At 37.9% G+C, this 22,015-nt stretch overlaps 1 long non-coding RNA gene across 1 annotated transcript in view; it reads left to right on the forward strand.

Annotated features, from left to right (window-relative positions):
- The first annotated feature begins 2,482 nt into the window (after positions 1–2,482).
- LOC120317604 overlaps positions 2,483–22,015 on the forward strand; it is a 67,173-nt gene continuing 47,640 nt past the window's right edge. Inside the window, exon 1 of the long non-coding RNA XR_005559277.1 lies at positions 2,483–2,588. This is a non-coding gene — a long non-coding RNA (uncharacterized LOC120317604). The remainder of the gene's footprint in view (positions 2,589–22,015) is intronic.

Genomic DNA, 22,015 nt, shown 5'->3' on the forward strand with positions numbered 1-22,015 from the left:
CAGGACCCTTGGAAAAGATCATTCTCTACAGAAGCTGTTCTGGGTAAGAATGGCAATGCCTCACTTTGAATATTTAAGAAACTTTTAAAAACATGATTCTTCCTATGTACATTGGAGGAGTAGAATATGAGATGGTCCTGAGTTTGGGCTTAACCTAGTTGATCTGAAGTTATAACACACCATTTTTATGACTATATTAAGATTTATATTGATTGTATTCATTATCTGATATAGTTAACCATTTTGATCATTTGTTAATCATTGTAATGTTAGATGTTGTAGGTGGTTGCTGTATTCTATTTAGAATCAGATGACTAAAGTGGCATAAAAGTATTGCTTTTATAAAAAAAATGTCCAGTGACATTAGATCATTGTTTCTCTGCCCAGACCTGTCTATCCCTTCTTTTCTTCAAGGTGTCCAAGAGATGCCCAGCCTCTATTTTTTTCTAGGAACAAGTTATATATTGCCCTTATTCACTCACTAACATTCCCATGCTGGACGAGATGATGGGTTGGATTCTGGATCCAATTCCACACCCTATTCCACACCATATTCTGGATTCCAGTCTGGATCCCATCCTGGATTAGATTCTGGATCCCATCATCAATTCCATTCTAGGCTAGATTTTGGATCCCACTCCAGATTTCATTCTGGATCAGATTCCATTCAACTCTCTTTTCTGGATTCTATCCTGGTTAGAATTTAGATCTGATTTCAGATAACAACATGTGTTTGATTCTGGATCACATTCCAATCCACATCCCGGATCAGATTCTGGATCACATTCCATATGCTATTCTAGATTAAATTTTGGATCCCGTGTCAGGCTGTACTCTGGACTGGATTCTGTATTCCATTCTGTATTGGAAACCCAATTCCTTTTTCCAAATTATTTCATGGGCTAAATTCTGGATTGGACCTCAAATCCTATTTTGGGTTGGATTCTGGATCCCATTCCGTACACTATTCTGATTTAGGTTTTGGATCGTATGCTAGACTTATTCTGGACTGGACTCTGGATCCATTTGGGATTGAAATCTGGATACCATTCCAGATCACTTTCTGGGGTTGATTCTGGATGTCATTCTGGATAATATTCCAGATCACAAATTCTGGATCACATCAGCTCTTTGGGATTAGGTTTTGGATCCTGCACCAGACTATGGATTCTATTCTGGATTGGAATCATATTATATATTTGATTCTGGATCCCATTCTGTGTTCTATTTCAGATTGGAATCCGGATAGCATTCCAGATCACGCTTTGGGTTTGATTCTTGGATCCCATTCTTGATCCCATTCTGGATTAGATTCCAGATCCCAACCCACATGTGGTTCTGGATTCTCTTTCTGGTCACTTTTTCTGGATCCCATTCTGGAACTTGCTCTGGATTAGATTCAGGGTTTCATTCCTGCTTGTATTCTGGATTCCATTCTCGATTATATTCTAGATACAACTCAAGACCCTATTCAAGATTATACTCTGGATTACATTCTGGATCCTATCCTAGATCAGACTCATTATGGACTGGATTCCTGGTTCTATTCTGGATTACAATGGAGAGACAACAAAACTTAACCAGGAACAGAAAAGCAACCTTGGCTTCAGTTTAAAGGCAAGTAAATTTCCCTCAAGATGGCGACCTGAAACTTTTCTCTCTTAACCATAAACCCAACATATTTCCCCGAAAATGAACCCGGTCTTATATATATATATATATATATATATATATATATATATATATATATGCCTCCAAAAGAGTCTTATTTTCAGGGGATGTCTTACCTTAGGACTGCCACAGCCTGGCCTCCCATTCTGCAGCCACATGTGGGTGCATGCCACATGGTGCATTGCGCTGCTACCATTGCTCATAACAAGAGGCAGCATGGCTCATCACGCCAATCATGCCGATTGTGCTGGTGCTGCTGCTTGTGGCAGGAGGCCTCAGGGCTCATTACGCCGATCACACTGGTGCCACCACTCGCAACAGGAGGCCGCACGGTGAATTGCTCCGATTGTTCCAATGCTGCCACTTGCGGCAGGAGACCGGGTGGCACATCATGCTGATTGCGTTGGTGCTGCCACCTATAGCAGGAGGAAGAGTGGCACATTGTGTCAATCCTGCAGATGCCACCGCTCGCAGCAGGAGGCCACATGGAGCATTGTGCTGCTTGCACCATTGCCACCGCTCACACAATACACCATGTGGCCTCTTGCACAAACTGGGGCAGCGGTGCAATCAGCATGAATGGAGCATATTGAAGACTTGTCCCAAAAGATCTGAAGGTACATAACTCTGCTCTGCTCAATGAAGAGAATCCATAGCTAGAATTGACTTGAAGCCTCAAATTAAAAATTTTCAGTAGAGTAGACAGCAGCCTTCCCCCACCCCCATGTTACTGGTTTCATTGCTTAACTGCTAATGCCATAAAAACATTCCTTTTTTATTTCAGTTTTTATAGTTCACCCTTCATCAGCACGGGAACTCAAGAAAATCCAGCTAGGACTACTGCTGTTTCAAATTTACATCCTGCCTATATCCAGAACGTATTCTGACTCAAAGATCTGATGCTGCGCTAGGAAAAGGTATTTGCATCATTTCTATTTTGCCCAGAAAAAAATAAAAATCATCTTTACCCAATTCTAATTCTTTGGAAAAAGCAGACCATTTTTTTTTTCTATTCACTTCGAAAGGAACATGTAACTTTCACAACTCGATGTGTTAATGCTTATGTAGAACCACTTAAATCCCAATTATAACTTAAACCACCTTAAAGGGTGGAATGCTTTCTGTGTGTAAATGAATATTATGGAGGGCTAATCTGCTTTTAGGAGATGTTCAGTGTTTTGTAAGATCAACTTTCAAAAGATTCTTGCTAATCTCCCCTCCTACGGGAGTGAAGTACATTCAAACAACCTTGCCTTTCTATGCAAAATGGCTGGCTTTCTGATTTGTAATTAATGCTTCCTGCGCTCACTTCAGAGGGAAAGGAATTATAGAGGGTAATGTCATTAAAGTAACTGAGGCAATCCCAAAATGACAGATAGGGTGCTGCCCCCTTTTGGTTATGTGCAGTAGACAAAAAGACACTCCTCATAATATAGTATTGCTGGCTTGTGCCGGGTTTTCCGAAAAAGAGAGAAACTGTTATTTCATTAAATAGTTCTGGACAATTCCCATTTATTTCTTTATAGAGGAAATTATGGGATTTGAGATATTATAATCTGTCAAACTTCTAAAATGAATTAATCAAGCCTGCCTCTTCCCCCCCCCCCCCCAGAAATTCAAGCTAATTTAATTTGAATAGAGGTTTTTTTTTTTTTGCCAGGACCTTTGCTCTTTGTAGGAACCATTATGTAAATCAGTTTCAAATAAAAAGCTGCTGCCTCTTCTCTCCAGCACGAATAGAAGAATGACCCCTCCCCAATATTTTTCTGTTTACATCCACATTGCTGCTATGGAATTGCTTTACAGGTTTGTTAGATGAAATTGCTCGATGCAGAAAATCAAGTTCATTTATGTCAAATGGTTCAGCGCTGCCATTAAATTATACCGTTGCATATTTCTCAATAGTATACTGTTTGTTCCTTCCAGCTGAGAACTAGATACTAACAATAAGACAAAATAGGTGAATATGTTGAAGATGAATACCCTAAGAGGGAATCAACAGAACTCAGATTGCTGGTGAACCATGAGAGTCCACTCTGTCAAAGTGCTTGGTTTGTGTTTTTTTTTTTTTTTTCCTCCAAGGGAGCAGGAGGAATTACTGAGGGGGGAGGAGGATTGTGGCACACAGAAATAATACAAGAGGGAATTAATGCTCCAACTGCCATTGCATTATGCTCTCAATGACATTCATTGTGCAGATTAAGCAATTGAACTGCTCACAGTGAACAAAATGTGGTTGACTTTCAGCAGAAAGGAAGCAGTGTGACAACCTCCCCACTCCCTTCAGTCTTTAAAAGAGCATGCTGCACAGTTTAAATATTTATTCTTTATTTTAATTTTAAAAAGGCTATGAACGTGGGCTACAGATGGAACACTTTGAATAAACCATTCATTTGTTAAATAACATTCTCTTCCTAATCAACCAGTGTCCAATGATCTTCTCAAGTTAATGGGGAATGATTATTGAAAAATGGAAAGGCCTAAGTTTTACGGCAGATGTAGGGTTTACAAATACAGTTCAAGATTTGAAGTGTTTGTAACAGAATTAGGAAGCAACTCTGTTCAGGTTTTGTAAATAATAGTGTTGCAGATAAGAAAGGAGGAAGAGCAAGATTCACAAATTATGGCCACAAATTTTTCATGAAACAATATTTTATTGGACTAATATTGACAACAATTCTCACATTGAAAGGCATTCACATTCCCCACAAAGAGCAGTTTCTTCAGCTTGACTGTGAAGTTGCTTCTACAGGTCTACTATAAAGAGAAGACTTCAAAGGAAACTGAGGCCTTACATGGTTAAGACCAGAGCACAGGGGTACATTTAGTTGGAGACAATATAAAATCATGTTTTATCCTTTCTCTTCACTCCACCATATGAATCAGTAGCTCTGGATTCAAGCAGGAGGGTAGAGAGTAACTCATGGGGCCTGTTTTATTTTTTTTCATTCTCTACTTGAAACCATTAGAAGTGGCAAGTGTGATCAACTAAGCGCAAACATTGTCAAATGTATCAGATCAATCAATGGAATCCAAACAGTCTTTTCCACGACATGCAAACTAATTGGTGCCACCTTTGGCTAAATTACCTGGGAGGAGGAAGAGGAGGAGGAAGAGGAGGAGGAGGAGGAGGAGGAGGAGGAGGAGGAGGAAGATTGCATTCCAATGTTCTGTATAGCACCAAATGTGATTGTTTTTTCAAACTTTCCCTCATATTACAATTTTGCTGTGCTTATATGGGAAAATAAAAGGGCACTATTTGTGTATATAGATCTACCCAATGTTTTCAGGAAAATCTCTTAAAATTCATTTGCAGAAAAAAAGACTTTCAAATATCAATTTATCCACAAAACATTCATATCTAAAACTGATCATGGCCAAAGTCCTGGTCAGTCAAATACTTTCCCTGTTTCATTCCATTATGCATTTATTTTATGTCAGTTATAAAAGGGCATCAGATATAGAGAGGCCAAAAATAAAGATCGAACTATATACTGTTATATTATCAGTGATTGGTGTTATCTGCCAGAAGGACTACATGAGCCAGGAGTTTTTTTATTAAATCCACAAAAGATCTGTGATAAAGAACAGCTCACACACACAAAAAGAAATTGGAGATCCCATTGTTTAGAAGGCTGTGAGCTATAGTGTGTGTCAAGGGCAATCCCATTCTGGGAAGTGAGAATAATCATCTCCTGTCATCATGTTCCTGCTTTTAAATCACGTGAGAGGAAGCCAAATGGGTTGCTGAATGCCCAGACATAGTAAGGCATATAAATGACCCCACAAAAAGAGGTGCCAGGCTTTGAACTATCAGGTCAGGATTCACACCTCATCTGTCATCTGTTGGGATTGTCTGTATAAATGGGGCATAGTATCCTCCCCTCAGTGTGACTGCGTGGTCTCACGTCAAACTGTAGATCACATTATGACCAGCTGTAACTGAGGGCATATACCGGTTCAGTATTTTTTTTTTTAATATAAACAATGCTGAGCTTCAGTGGTTAGATGACCTAGCCATTGATATTTGAATATAGTTCTTGTTGACATTTATATTTTACTGAGTTCTACTAATGTAGTTGAAATGTTAATTTATATTGCTAGTCCAGGTATAATATGCTATACGCTAAATAAATAAATCATTAGAGAAATTCCAGCTTACACTAATCCAACCCCTGTTAGTGTTTACTGGACAGAAAGGGAATCCAAGATTGTTCTCTGCCCCATTTCTCAAGCCAACCAGGATGAAATGCACAAAGGCACACATACAATTCTCCCTTTGGTGCCTTAGCACGCTTCCCAAATTAGCAACTTTTGGCTACTATAACCCAAAGTTAAATGGGATCAAAAGTTATCTGTCCATAATAAAAAGTTAGTGGGGAAACGATGCCATCAAAGTCAATCAGGAAACACAATAATTCCTACTCAGTTATAATCATGGACATGTGGTTAATCACTTATGACCACAAATAGCACTTGTCCCATAAAGGGAGGAATAGTCTGACTCAACTATTCCTGACTCACTATTGGATATGTACACCCATATACTATATATGGAATGAAGTCTGGCTCATCTGTCCTCTGAGAAAGGGGAGATGGCAATAGACAGCCCCACCATAATGTTACTGGGGCCATATCTGCAGTTTTGACTTGACGATAGACATTTTGTTACCTTTAGCAAAGGAGAGAGTGCCATCCATCTTCATTCTGCAGATAGAAACCATCAGGACTGATTAGGAAATTGGGCCTTGCTTGTATTCAAGCAATGAGCCAGCCTCTTCAGCTACCTTCAATGGCTCGTACAATCTCACTCCAGCATTTTCTGCCCCATAGCATATTCTGCTCAAGACAGCAGCCTCATTTGATTTAACAGTATGGCCAATTGGCTGCTGTTCTCTTAAGAAAGAGTGCTCTCAAAATGTTGAGCTTTTCAAGGTGAGACTATCTACTATTTAGAGACCATGTTTGCAAGGGTTTGCATCTGAGACTGTAACATCCTTTGTATCAGTTCTTCTGCAAGTACATAATTGACCTGTCAGCCCACTCTGCAATAATAACTGTGATAGACAGGAAATATATTAAGAAGGACCTTTAGTGTCAGAGATGCTTTTAGATCCTTTGCTGTCCTTCAACTTGCTTTCTTTTTAATTAGGACTCAAGCATTTGCCGACTGTAATGAATTGTCATACTATTATCATCAGCCATACATTTTTCTCTTCTCAAAGATTAATTAGGCAGCAATGCAAAAGACAACTTTGGGGTCCTTGAGGAGATTAGAGTTTAAAATAAGAATGTCATTTATACTTAGAGAAATAATGTTTGTGAACATCCACTTATTAAATATAAGAATTGTCTGAAATATCATAGAAGATGGCAGAAAAAGAAATTTCTGGGGGAAGTGTTATAATTGGAATCAGCCAGAAGTATATACTCAGTAAATTATTTATGTCCATTACTATTATGAACTATAATCTACTATAGTAGTGTAGTGAGAGTTAATGTATAGAAGTTTTTAGCTTCCTGGTCTAAAGAAAGGATGACTGGTGCAACATCACCCATTGGTTTCTTCGTCTAAAAGAGGACTAGAAACGTGATCTTTCCACTTCTAGTCCAGCACCTTAACCATTACATTACAGTGAGTTTTAGTGTGCATGTATGAGTAAAACTATATATCACAGAGTAATAGATCCAGTTTATAACTACATGCACACTGTAATCCTGGAACCCAGAAAAACACAAAATGTCAACAACGTAGCATAGATAGCACCTCTAAATCTCAAAACATGACAAAGTAAGATGTTTCTTATGAATGAAGGCAAAAATGTTCCTTCTGTCTGGTTATCCTCTGGACATATGGATTTCAGCTCCCAAAAAGTTCCTTGCTATAATATTCATTGTTGAAAATTCTTGGTGCTAAACACCCCATATCTGAAGGACTACAGTAATAGTGAAAACGGTAATCTGTCTGTTTAAAAAAGCAACAAATTCCTTAAATTTCAGAACGGCTACAAAAGAAAAGAATATATGCAGTTCAGTCTTGAACTATGGAGTCCTCGATGTTCTCTGAGCTTGGTTGTTTGCTTGCAGATGTTTCATTATCAGATTAGATAACATCTTCAGTGCATCACAGATTATGCCATTTTAGATAACCTACAACAGTGATGGCGAAACTTTTAGAGACCCAGTGCCCAAACTGCAACCCAAACCCCACTTATTTATCACCGGGTGCTGGGTGGGCGTGGCTCCAGTAGTCATAGCAGACTGGGTGGGCGGGGCCAGGGCAGCATGCATGCCCACAGAGAGGGCTCTGAGTGCCACCTCTGGCACACATGCCATAGGTTCGCCACCAATGACCTACCGCATCTTTTCATGCAGAGGTGTGCTATCTGAGATGCCAGGCCAATATCAGAGAATCATTATCACCAAACAAAATGGACATATCTGCCAAAAGCCATTTGCTTGTTATACATTTGCTTGTTCCTTGCAGTTCCCTACTTGTCTTCCGCTTGTCCAGCACTTATTGAAATCAAAATTATTTTGTTAGCCATGATGAAAGTCACAACAGCTACCACTGGTTACATCTTAGAAGTATTATGTGTGGATTTAACTCAGGATCCTTAAATGTTGCAGAATCATTATGATGCCTTCTCCTTCCCTTCCACCACTTAATCAATATATCAATGTTATCATATTAGACGTTTTCTGTCTTCTACACAACAACCCAATTTTGTGGATATAGAGATTTAGGAAGCAAAACAAAATGAGAACTTAGGTAACAGATGGTCTTTCTTCTACTTCCACACTACATAGTTAACACAATCCATTTATCTGAGAAAATGCTCTGAATCTGGAAAATCAGAACATAAGAGATAATAATTTATCTTCATAGCTATCATTAACAACTGAAGACTTCATGAGTGCCCTTCATGGTAAATGAAGAATGTGAGTGCCTTAAAAAAACGATGTTTAACAAAAATCATAAACATTTCAAACTAAATATTTTGTGATACTGGCAATCTCTGCATCACATTGTTATATTAAACATGAAGTCATCTTCCACACAGTATTTTTCATGATCATTACAGCTAGAAACTTTCTTTGTTGTTTAAGTATTTGTTTTATTGAATAAATTGAGTTCCATTTATTGCAAATAAAATAAATAACTCACAGTTTCAGGTTATTTTGTTCAATGATAGATCTATTTATAATTCAGCAGTAGTAAACATTTAAATAAATCTCATCCACTAAAGCAGTGAATGTGAATGTGACAGTTATGATAAAAAGTACATCAGACTGAATGATCAACAATGTGCTTTAATCCCCCCATTGTATGTGTCTCTGTGTAAATTACATTTGAAAAAGGGTAAATTACATTTGAAAAAGGGAGGTTTAGTTGATATTTGTGCCTCATAATTAATAAAGTATATTTTGCTCAAAAGCAATAAATTAAAAAATAATTATCATTGTCTTTATTGAATTCATATACTTACCCATTTTAACAATGACTCTCTATAGCAGTTATATTTTTAGGGAAGGCTTAAACATGACTTCTAATGTTGAAATCAATAAACCAAATTGCTATTTAAGAAAAGAAAATCCAGAAAATAAAAATGTACTGATATTTGAGGTTATTTAGGATTAGTGGATATTTGGAGACTTTATAATCCCTCTAAAAAGGTTTTTCTTATTTTTTCCAATCAACTTAGTTGGCAAATTAAGTTGGCAAATTGCCAGCTGTTAAATTCTGCATATTAGAGGCAAAAATTCTACTTTCCCATGACTTTTCTCAAAAGATGCCAACAAACCAGGTAATATTGTGAAATAATACTTTATAAGAATCAGCATCCGAAGCAAGATAAGGGAAATAAGTTTATTCATGGATTGCATCAATTATGTATCCATACTTTGGTCAAATTCAAAGTGTATTGCTGGGAAACAGGTTTCCATTTGGAAGAGCCATGAAGCAAAGATATCCATTAGCTTTTCTTCTTTTTGTCTTTGCTATTAAGTTCCCAGCTAATACAATATATTCAGATAATAGAATTCATGGTATTAAAATTAAATTTGAGAGCAGATCAGATTTTTTTTCCAAATGATGTAGTACCCTCATTTATAAAATCAGTTCGGTATTTCTATAGAACTCTGATATACAGGATTACTATATGTATAAATCTATATGTCAGAAATAATATGCCTGAATGCAGCTGAAACAACAGTTTGACTGTACGTGAAATATATTTATATATAAACTAAGCCATATTTTATCATCTACTAACAAATTGATAATGTATTTGAAGGTTAAATTAATAGAATAAGTATAAATCTGGAAAAGTGGACAAAGTTACAGTTAACTTGCTTGGGAAGAATGACTGTTCCTAAAAATGGATATTTTACCTAGATTGACTTACCTGTATCAAATTCTTCAGGTAAGTTTCTTAGACTATAGATTTAATAGTTGGCAACAGCTACTGAAACTGTTTATCTATTGGGGCAAATAAGCTAGATTGAAAAGAAGTATAAATCTGCCAAGGAAGATAGTATAGGAGTACCCTTCTTAATTTAGTATTTTAAAACTTTTCTAGTTAAACAAATTATGTGGCCTCATCTGGAATATAATTCCAATAATGCATACTTCAAATGAACCTAATATAAAAATACTGCTGTTGAGAATTTAAAACAAGAATGCTAGATAAAGTACCCTTCCTCCTCCAAATTTGAAGTGCTGCATTGTAAAATATAAAGTACATTGCAAGGTGACTTTAAAAAAAAGAATCTGTAAAATACACAACATGCTGTCTAATTGCTTATTGCTATTAATACAGTTGCAGTGTATGACAGAAATAGCTTGCATAAGAGTTTTCCGGCAGACTAAGATCAATGAAGACTGAACCAGATGACTGTGTCTTGCAGGTTTCCTTCAAGCTATGGGATGCTTCCCTATTCCTTGGCCTTTAGAATTGGAGGCTTCCTTTAGCCAAAGCGTTGGAATATTGATATTTTTTGTTGCTGCTTGAACGGGAAATAATAATAAACCTCCTGCAGTTTGTCTTGTTTTGCCTATGGCTGCCTTGTTTTGGGGCTCACCTTGAAATAAATTTACTAACAAATATTCCACAAGTCTGGTGATCAATTCATGGTAAACCTTGAAGCAGCGAAGCAGCTCCCCGTCATAGCATTATTTCTTTATTGTTCCATTAAAAGAAGAGCTGAAATATAGGCAGACCTATGGCTAAAAAAAAAAAAAAGCATTCTGAAGCATGAAGGAAAATCAATAAAATAGCCATAGAGTAGATACTTTAGGGCTATGTATTATGTTCTATATCTAATTTTTGTTCTCCTTCATTTAATTATTTTCAATTAACATTAAGGAGTAAAACAGGAAGGGGAAAGGAAAGCTTTCCCTTTTCTGGAGAGTATAAATGGTATAGCTAATCATTTTCAACAGTTTTGATAAAATAGCATTGACATTTCAGCCTCTTTAAAATTATGCAAATCACTGAGTAGTGAAGCACTGGAGTCCTCTTCTCAAATAGAACACTGCTGTTTAAAATGGTGTTGTGTGTCAAGTAGGCTAAGGTGTGGGAATATTCCTCTCTTCCACCCCCATCTTTTCTGCAGCACAAATCTGTGTGCCATCTGGTCACCCACAGTCCTTATTATAATTCAAAATAACATGCATTCAAGTTCTCAAGATATGACTGCATTTTGATTTGTGGGAGATAAAAGAAAATGTGATTTGTATGGCCTTCTCTTCATTACAATCCATCACATTTTAAGCCGATTGTAGTGTTTTGAGAACTCAACTCTCTCTACAACTCATAATTATGTTTAGTTTTTAAATATTATGTGTAGTTCCTGAGCTTCTAGAATTTGTGATTGGGTCAGTGGTGGAATGCCCTAGGCTTTTGGTACTGGGAAATTGTAACCTCCATTCTCAGGGAACAGGTTCCAGATAAACTCAAGAGTTCATGGTCTTGATCTTCTCCCTGTAGAGCAGGGGTCCCCAACCCCTGAGTCCAGTACCAGGCCACAGCATGCTAGCAACAAGCAAGCCCCATCCACAGGATGCAGGTAGCACACAAAACCACGCACCCACTGGTCCACAGAAAAACCTCTCTCCATGTAACTGGTCTCTGATGCCCAAAAGATTGGGGTTCTCTGCTGTAGAGTCATGCTAATACATGCATATAGTCCCAAGCTTGACCTGGCCTTCACACTAGAGCAGTTATGATGTCATCTGCACATGAAGCTTTTTACTATAACAATTACTTTCTAATCAATCTTTTTTGATCTGCCAGATCTCTGCAGGGCTGTCAAATAGATTAATATGATCTAGCCTAGGCATGTAATGGACCCAATAGGCTTTTGGACCAGTCTCTGGAACACAGAGAAGGAGGGAGCATGGAAAAAGATTGCCCAAATAACTTTCCTTTCTTATGGATCCCAGCAAATTCCACAATTAGAGAGGAGCTGCAGGACATGGAGCTAGTCTAGACTCTTAGAGAAAAACAATGAGTGCATCCAGATGTTCAGGAACAGAGATTGGTGCATTTCTCCAATGGTTCTAAAGCTATTTGTTCCCTTTTGGGAAAAGATAAGAGTGAAAAACCATCCACTATAACAGTTTCACAAATTTCTTTGCAGATAAAATTGCTTCACTGTTTTCCAATTTTAACCCTGCAAAGACCTACACACAAATAGTAAGAATGCATTTAGATTTGTGGAAAGATGTTCTGTAACTTTGTACCATGTAGAGGCTGTGTCACCTCCTTTTTTTTTTTAGGAATTCAATGCAGTTCAGTTTAACTAGGATGTTTAAATTCGGGGGGGGGGGCAATAGGCTGACACCGCAGGCCGGACGTGTCACATGGAAGCCACGCCCACCCCATTGCCAGCAATGGCAAAATCGGCCCGATACATTGCGCAAAGTCACATGACGTCAGAAGTTTGACATGCCTGCTGTAAACAGATCAGAGAGTGCTGTAAAGCACAATGGAGCCTAAGTGCTATTGCTATTATCTTCTCCCATGTAACACATCAGAGCTAAAGTAGGACAATGAAGCATGCATGCCGATGTCAAGCCCTATTTCCCTAACTTATGCCTTCCCCTTCACCTTTCTTCTATTCAGCTAAGACACAGGTGTCAAACTTGATCGCGTCATCTGATGTATCTTGACGTAGCATGATGTTTTTTGCCTTTGCGGAGCTGGAGTGGGTGTGGCTTGTGCGTGACACATACGGCCCATGGGCTGCCAGTTTGACATCCCTAAACTAAGAGATCTGAAGGGGAAATACAATAGTATTCACTTATATGTGACAACAATTATCCAGGTGAACCTAACAACATAAGAAATTATGCTTGTATTGAACAAACAAACAAGTTCAACTCAGCTTTATACCTTCCAGCTAAAAATACTGTCAAGCCCCTGAGCAGCCATGGACAACCAGGGGAAGCAAGATTCAGATGGTGTTTTATTAATCATGCTTAATGCATGGAAAAAAAGCACTAAGCATACAGAATTTTAAGTGCTTAATTAGAGAAACTCCCCTTATTTGTAGTGAATTCAGTAAAGTGGAGTCTCTGAGACTTGCTTGAAATTGTCTCTCCTTTATTGCTTATTTTATTTATTAATTAAATTTATACAGTTGTTCTTCTTACCTAAGGTGACTCTTGAAAGACTAATGGCGCTTTTATCAATTAAGACTGCAATATCTATCTTTTCTTCGTTTTTCATATTTTGAAATACTCCACTTTCTTTTCCAACTTCTGAAAATGATCTTACAGTACATGAAAGAGGAGGGTAAGTGGAAATCGGAATAGGCATAACCAAAAATATTGTCCCATCCTCTGACATAATTAATCCTCATATTATATAAGATTAATTTCTATAGTTTGACATAGTTTGGAGAGAGCTTAGTAGAAACAACTTAGTATTTACTTCCCTTATTTCCAAGAGTTTTGAAAGTGAGCTAGACAAACTCAAAATCATCAGATACACAGCCAGTACTTTTGCTTGCTTTGCTTCATAGATAGACTTTTGTTAATACATTGATCAGGTAGCAAGAACTAAGGAGCTAATAGGAAAAAATATGCTATACAGCATTTGGGGGTTTTCTCAGAGCTTTTCAGTTCCTCTTAGAAAAGTTGATCCCTGCCACAGGGAAAAGATAGATTATACCAGTCTCCAGAAGGCTCATAAAACATGATTATTGAAATTATCTTGGAGGAGGAAAGCTTGCTAAGCCATTAAAAAAAGTATATTTGGTGGGTGGAGTTATGAGGCCTTTGTATCATGCAAACTTAGCCACAGTTTATGGATAAACTGTTTTGCAGTTTTGGAAGAGATCAGCAGCAAAGAACTGAAAGAATGGAAGGCACCTTGAAGCCTCTGCATGTGAGGGTTACAGATATAAAGTGGCACATTGACTGTCTCATAGCAATTCCTGTTTCCTGTCTCCACTTGCTTATTTTGTAGATAAGGCAAATATTAGCCTCCAGAACTACCTGTCCAAGGAGACTTGGGTAATACTGCCCCCCAGCATCTCACCCCTTGTAGAAATGGAGTACGTAAGCAAAATCATGGATTGGGGGAAAATATACACACTTTTTGCTATTTCTGCTTGAAAAAAAGTACTAGAGTGACAGGGTGATCAGATGCTGTTTTGTGCTAAGTACAGCTGTCACCCAATTAAAGAATTTTAGCTGATTACGTAGATGCCTCTTTAATCACAATTAATTTTGATTAACTTTGCATAGGGGAGAGAGCTTTTTCAAAATATTAGAAACAGTAAAGGAAGAGTTTAGTCCATTGCACTGGCCGCATAGAGAATCTTGTTGTGTCCACTTCTACTTTTACTTTTTTCTTGTGCCAAGAGCACTTCTTGGGAAGCAAATAGATTTGGAGTTCAAAAGTGAGAATATGGATCCAGACCCATATTGACTGTTTCAGCCCCCTAGCAGGCAGTGAAACAAAACAGGTATTTTAAGCATCTGATGGACTGAAGGCATACTTTACAAAAAGTAAAATTCACTTGACATTTCCCCAAATGAGAAGAAATGGCTGGTCAGTTCCTGCCCTTTAACTCAGGTAATATGAAGTTACTCAGCTGCAGAATATATGTAGTATGTCTTTATTAGAGTTATATCCCTCTGTTGTTTTATACTAGTATCTCAGTACTAGCAATCCCAAACATGATCTTCAGCTCATAAATGAGCAACTACAAAATTGCTCTATTGACTCCAGATGTAATGACCCTAGTTTAAGAACCGTTGGACCAGAGGACAAGAGTCCTAGCCTCAGAAAACTTCCATTTGTCAGAAAGAGAGGGTTAAGAATGTGTTTAGTCCCTGACAGATAAGAATTGACTGATACATTGTAGAATCAAGTCAACCTGTTTATAATGTATTTTAGCTAGTTAAAGTTCAGTCACTTTATTTGTTTAAATAATAATCAGGTGAATATGCTATTGTATATTATCCCCACATTCCTTGTGATGCTACGTCAGAGACATAAAAAGACAAGAATTTCTAAAGCAGAAAAGATTTATTGATGGCCGTAAAATCAATATATCCCATTGCAATCTCCCAGATTTTATGGGATTTGACTTGATTTTTAGAAATAACATAATAGAAAAAGGACACCACCATAAGGAGAATCAGTGACAATGCTGCCTTAAAAGAAAAGGCATCTTTTAATACATTCCAGATAGATTTATCCAGCAGAGGGGAAAAGACTCATGGAGAGAAACACTGAAGTTAGGAGTCTAACTCCTAGGGGAGTTAGGGCTGGTATTTGTTTTAAAAAAAGAGAGCTTTATTTAGCAAATATTTAAAGGTGATAGGAAAGCCTGTGTTGCTTAGAGAGCCATTGATAGTTAGGACCTAGTAATGTGCTATACTGCATTATAGTATGAATAGAAAATGAAGCAGGTTTAAGTCCTGAACTCCATAAAAGAAAGAGAACTCAACTGAAAAAGGAGAAAAGGAATGATAATCCTGAGAATATCAGGCTAAACAGTAGAGACTTGCTACACAAAGACACACAATTCAATAGCATTGTAACTTTGAGATGTAGATTTCATTTCCCAGAAATCCCCAGCCACTGACTGGGGAATTCTGGGAGTTCAAATCCACACCTCTTAAAGTAGCTGAGGTTGAGAAACACTGCTCTAATACTCCAAAGAATACGGTACAACATATTAATTTAAGTCTGTGAGGTTTTCTTCAATATTGAGTTGTAGTATTAGCCATTCATACCACAACTCAGAAAACTGTACTGCCATGAAAATTGCTAGTCTTACTGCTGATGCCTCTCTTATTTCTTTTGCCTCTGTTCCCAGTCATTCTAAGTCCCCTGACTTCTTTCCAAGGTAACAAGGGGCAGAGTATAATTGCTTTCACATATTTTCAGGCTACCCATGAAAGGATTAGGAGAAATTTCAACATTAACACTGAAGCATTAAGGATGACTCAGGGTTTTGTTTTTTTCCTTACTCATGAGCTGTAGATGAGATAGGCCTCATGGAGACACAACAGGAGAAAAAAACATATTGCAGGATATGTTTGCGCCATGGGTAGGTGAAAGTAGGAAAATGTTTCCATAACTAGTGGGTTTTGTTTGGCTAGAGAAGTTTCAAATTATAGAGGTCAGATTTAGAAGAATTGAGTTGTAAATGTGTCCAATTTATTTGGGAGTAGGAGAAGTGCACTACTGTCTTACAATAACTATTGCAAAACTGGCAATTATTCCTCTAAAGTGGAGGTCCCCAACCTTTTGGGCACCAGAGACCAGTTCCGTGGAGAGAGATTTTTCCGTGGAATGGAGAGGGTGTGGTTTGTGTGCCGTCTGCATCCTGCGGATGGTGCTTTGCTTGTTTTTGCAGACCAGTTGCTGGCATCCTGCGGCCCAGTACTGATTCACAGACCGACGATTGGGGACCCCTGCTCTAAACCACTGACAGTTTTCTTAATTTTTTTTATCATGTTCTGGAAAACCATATAACCTCCAAAATTAATGAACATAAATTTAAGTATATTAGAAACTTATTAATGTTATCTAATATATATTTTACAATTGCTTGATGTAGTCAATTCTAATTATTAAAAATTCCGATTTGATATCGAGTGAGTTATCCAAATGCTTCTTAGCAGTGGAAATAAAACAACCTTCCATTGTATTATATTTCCAATCAAACTTTACAAAAATTCAATACATAAGCTAAAGTATGAAAGCTAAAATTATCTATAAGTTTCCAATCCTTCCTGTTCTGAGCTGGCCTTAAGGAGTTAAATGTGATCGAAGAAAATATGTATGTGAAAATTGAGTGTTATTGTTGGTATTAATAGTATTATTTAGATTTAATAAAGCTGCCCACTCCAGTTTGAACTTTGGTATTATTTTGCAATACCTTAATAGAAACTCTTTTTCTTAAAAAAAAAATAATGTTTTTATTCACATGGTGTGTGAGGACAGAGGCAGCACTGGGATAGGTTCAGATTGAAATGCATGAAACAGCTGATAATAGCCCTTTCAGCTCCCCAAAATATTGAATTGAAGCCAGTGGTCTATCTATCTGCAAATCATGAAGTAGAAGAAAATGGAGATAGTTTCTTTGAACAAAACTTTCATGGAATATTCCTATCAATTCATCATGACAATTTATCCCACTTGGTGGGATTTCCCTAATCTGAGCCTGCATCTGAAAAGGGAGGGTGCTTTATTTTGTGCTGGCTTTTTCTGCCTATCTGCTTTTAAGATCGTGATATGGTCAACGTCTTCAATTATCTATCAACTTGTTTCAATTGTCTTGAATACTCGCTTGAGTAGAAAGATGAGATGTAAGTTTAATAAATGATTTAAATAATTTGTAGTGATTAAAACAAAGCAAAAGTAGTCGGACCCAAATTCCATGTTGTGTGTATAGATTTGGACATCATATTATAAGAAAGATTCAAAGAAAACTGAAAGACAGATGTATTCATCTGACTAGGAGATTGGAAATGAAATCCTACAAAGACATGTTGATACAAATGGGCTAGCGCTCTCAAGAATATGAAGAGTGCCCAACAGAAAAAAGGCCATAAACTTTTATCTTATAGTCTCAGAGTGCCAGAAGATAAAAATAATCTTAAATCATAGGAAGGCAGATTCAGGTTGAATGTTAAGAAATCCATGCTCATGGTAAGGTCAAACAAATGGCTTTGAATTCATGCTTTTAATTGTATTTACTCATCCTTCATGATCAGCTGACAAATAAACTCTAATAGAAGATCAAAAGGAGAATGAGTTTGATCTAGTGGTAAAGGCACCAGGCTAGAAAGTGGGAGACAGGGAGTTCTAGTCCCGCCTTAGCCATGAAAACTGACTGGGGGCCAGTCACTTTCTCTCAGCCCAACCCACCTCACAGGAAAAAAAAATAGGATGAAGGTGTGTTAGATATGTCCCCACCTTGAATTTTTGTGAAAAAAGAGTAGCCTTGAAGCAAGAAAATTTTTTAAATAAATAAATAAATAAAAATAATAAATGGAGGATACAAATAAACAAATAAAATAATAAATAAAATGCATGTTAATTTTCTTATGTTGCCCTTTTAAAAAAATCATATATCGATATGGATATTTCATGAAAGAGTATTATGAATGACTACATGCAGAAATAAAATGGACAAACGGTAGGCTGAGTATTGTCAGGTTACACTTAACATAGTTTTCCAAGCCAAACCACTGGCATGAGGGGATTTTCAGCCATCCAGATCTAATGCCCAAACACATTAAAAAGTATCTGTTTCTCTATCCCTGTCATCTCAACTTCAGATGGTCAGATAGCATATAAACCAAATATGTTCAAATACGTGAACAACCAGTTCTCTGTATGGATGCTGCTTCCAGAAGTCTGTTCTGGGCCTGGGCAACAAATAATTAGCTACCAGTTCTGCCGAAGTGGTGCGAACTGGCTGAATCCCACCACTGATATAAACTATCTATACCAGCTGTTGAAAGACATGCTGTGTCTTGCTTTTCAATATCACTTTTAGGGACTCTGACAAATAAAGGCTATTTGCTTCCTTCCTTTGCTGTGTACTGAAACCCTTTCCCCTGGTGACCTTATTTATTTCAACCATTTTTCATTTCAGACTGAGCCTGCCTCAGCTGTGATTGAAACTTGAACATTAATCAAATTTAAAAAGAAAAAAAAAACCCCAAGGCAGGAAAAATAAAATTAAATAAATGCTTTATCAGGTTACTTCAGTTCTCTTTAGCTTCTTTTTTTGTAATCCCCCCCCCCTTCTCTCTCTCAGGTACATATGGCAAAATTGGATTAAAAAAAAAAAAAAACATCACTCCTTGAGTGTTTTCATATCCAGCTGTATTCCATTCCAGCAGTGTTAACTTCAGTTCATTTGGGATTGTATATTATTTATTTTTTAAACAAAGACTCAGTGGGATCCTGATTGAAAAGCTTAGGTGAAAAATGTCAGGATAAATATTGAAGCAAAAAGTGTTTATCCCATGAGCTATAAGTCTGGGGTCTGCTTAACGACTTTTTTCACCTTCTATTTTTTTTTTCTCTGACTCCAAGCTGTCACCTGAGTAAATTGATTTAAAAGAAGGGGGAAGAAGGGAAAATACAATCTCTATTCCATTAACGTGTCACCACACAGAACAGTGAAGTGTAGAATTGTTTTCTTCAAATAAAGAGTATAAAGGTGGATTTGATTCTCAGCTGAGCTTTCCAGCACATGTGCTTGATTACTCATTTGGTTCCAAAGTATGTGAAAAATTGCAAAAAAAAAAAAATTAAAAAAAAATTAAGTGTGCTTAAAATTAAGTTAGTTAGAAAGGAGAGTGCTTCATTGCTTGACATTAAACTTGATTTCAGTGGAACCTAAATACCTCTGGGTTAATGCTGTTTAACAACTGACTGTGCACCAAATGTCTAAAGATATCTTTATTCACTCAAAGGATACTGAGCTTGCCATAAAGATTGGGATAGAAGTGCTTGCTCTATGTAGAATTCCATGTATACATTGGAATTCTGACTGTCCAAAGGCTCTAAAAACATCCCCAATGTAATATGTGCCTTGAATCAAATTATATCAAGGATATGTTTTTGTTGAGCCTATGTGATACAGAAATGACTAAGAATATAAAGAGGGAGATGGCACTAAGACTGCATCAGACAGGGATCCTTTATCTCCCATTGTATCTGCCTAGTCAATTTGACTTGACATCATTGGTGCACTCTGGGTTCTTTTAATTAAACAATGTCATCTATTGGGACTCAAGTTACCAGATATCTAAACAGGCAAAGGATGACATGGACAATTGGAAAGGAAGAAAAATGAGGGAAATGGAGAACACATCAGCTGTTTAATATTTGTACTTATATTCATTGGAGAAGAAATTACGAGTGAATAAACAAGCACACAACTAGGATTATACACCTGAGAGGAATGAGCTAATACTGGCTATTTACCTAATTGGGTTAGGAGACAAAAGCCTTCAGTGCATAACTGATTAAAATCTTGTCAAATTCAGGCAGCAAGGCAAGGGAGACAGAGATGGCTAATCAGCTAAATCATGGGTGTCAAACTTGATCGCGTCACGTGACCTATTGTGATGTATCACAATGTTTTTTGCCTTTGCTGAGCCAGGGTGGTTGTGGCGTGCATGTGACACATCCAGGCCATGGGCCACCAGTTTGACACCCCTGAGCTAAGTAAAGTGACAGAGCAAAGCTTGGGGTCAGTACTTATTAGACTAACACTGTGTTGCAGTGAAAAGTTTCTTAGGGAGAGATAGTTTGTTAAATATTCAAAAAGCCATCAAGTATTTGATTTTAATGGCATGCTTCTACCTTCTGGAATGAGAATCCCTTAAGACCAGATGGCCTCCCTCTTGCTGGTGTTTCAAAGGTGCTTGAAGACCTGAGTGAACCCCCATTCTTGTTTTTTTTTTCCCATTCCTGTCTAATTCTTGTCCTTTTTGACATCTTTTACTCTTTACTTTTGTTTCGTATTGTATTTTTTAAACATTGTGATTTGGAAACCATCCAGAATTGTTGGGAGTCAAATAGCATGCAAATATAATAATTAAACAAATAAACAACCTGATCTCTATGCTGAGGGTATTAAAATTAAAACTCAGATTTAGCCTTCAAAGGAACATAGTCTTTAGAATTGTACATTAATGTATCTATGTATTTAATGATTTAATGTATGCCCTTCTTTCCTTCAGGAGCAAAAAGCAGCATAGATACCATTTCCTCCTTCAATGTTTGTTTCCCCAAAACCATCCTTTCAGGTAATATCAAGTCAAGAGAAAATAATTGGCCCAAACTAAATGTGGAAGCTTCAGTCACCAAGTAGGACCTCGGTCACTGAGCTGTACTTTGTTCAGATTAATACCACAGATGATTCATGTCCAGTTGTATCAATCCCAAGCAGTGGCTTGTCAACTGAAGAATTTCCTTTTTTTAGTTGGGTATTGAAACTGAATGGGGTGTAATCACTCAGAGGTTAAAGACGTTGAGCCTGTCAGCTGGAAAGCTGACAGTCTGGGTTTGAGACCCAAGCTCACACAACAGGGTGACTGTCCCCTTACTTGCTCCAGCTCCTGCCTACCTAGCAAAAGTGTGCAAATGCGAGCAGATAAATATCACTTTGGTGGGATCAGCAGCAGCGCAATCAGTGCGACGAGCCTCGAGGCCTGTAGCTGGAGGAAGAGGATGAGATGGATGGAGGAAGTGTGGAAAATTTTCCTGGGCTGCAGCCACACCTAGACCTACAAGGAATGGTGCCTAGCCCACAGCATCTGGAGAGTCCTCCGGCAATCCTCTTCCCTCCAGCTCAATAGGAGATGCCTCCACCTACAACACAGTCATGCGGCAGCCTGGATCTGGAACCTATAAAAACCCAGGAGGAGCCTGGCATCAGCTTGGTCGCACATTCCTTGACCCAGACGGCTTGGAGCTGGGGCACCTTGGGGCCTCTGCCAGTCAGCAGGGCAGCCTAGGCAAGATTGGTGTTGCCAAAGCCAGCCTGGTGCCTAGCTAAAAGGGGAAGTTGTCAGAGGAGGAAGGCAAGCAGAAGCCTCAGAAACAGGAAGGGCCCAAATCCTGCAGGACTGGTTCTCTAGCTTGATCCTCCAGCCTCCGCCGGCCAAAGGCACCAAGAAGCCCAAAGTGAACTGCAGGAAGGTGATGGCGTGCTGAACATAATGATGAGGGCCATGGTAGCTACAAGGGACTTGTAGCTGCAAACTTCTCCCTGTGGAAAAGCAGAGCCTGCAGAAGCCCCTCTCTGGGCAGAGAAGTTGAGTACCACCTGTCTCCTCAGTGGTGGG

This window comes from Crotalus tigris, unplaced genomic scaffold (assembly GCF_016545835.1).
Source record: "Crotalus tigris isolate CLP2741 ecotype Arizona unplaced genomic scaffold, ASM1654583v1 scf7180000019740.931981, whole genome shotgun sequence".
Taxonomy (NCBI): Eukaryota; Metazoa; Chordata; class Lepidosauria; order Squamata; family Viperidae; genus Crotalus; species Crotalus tigris.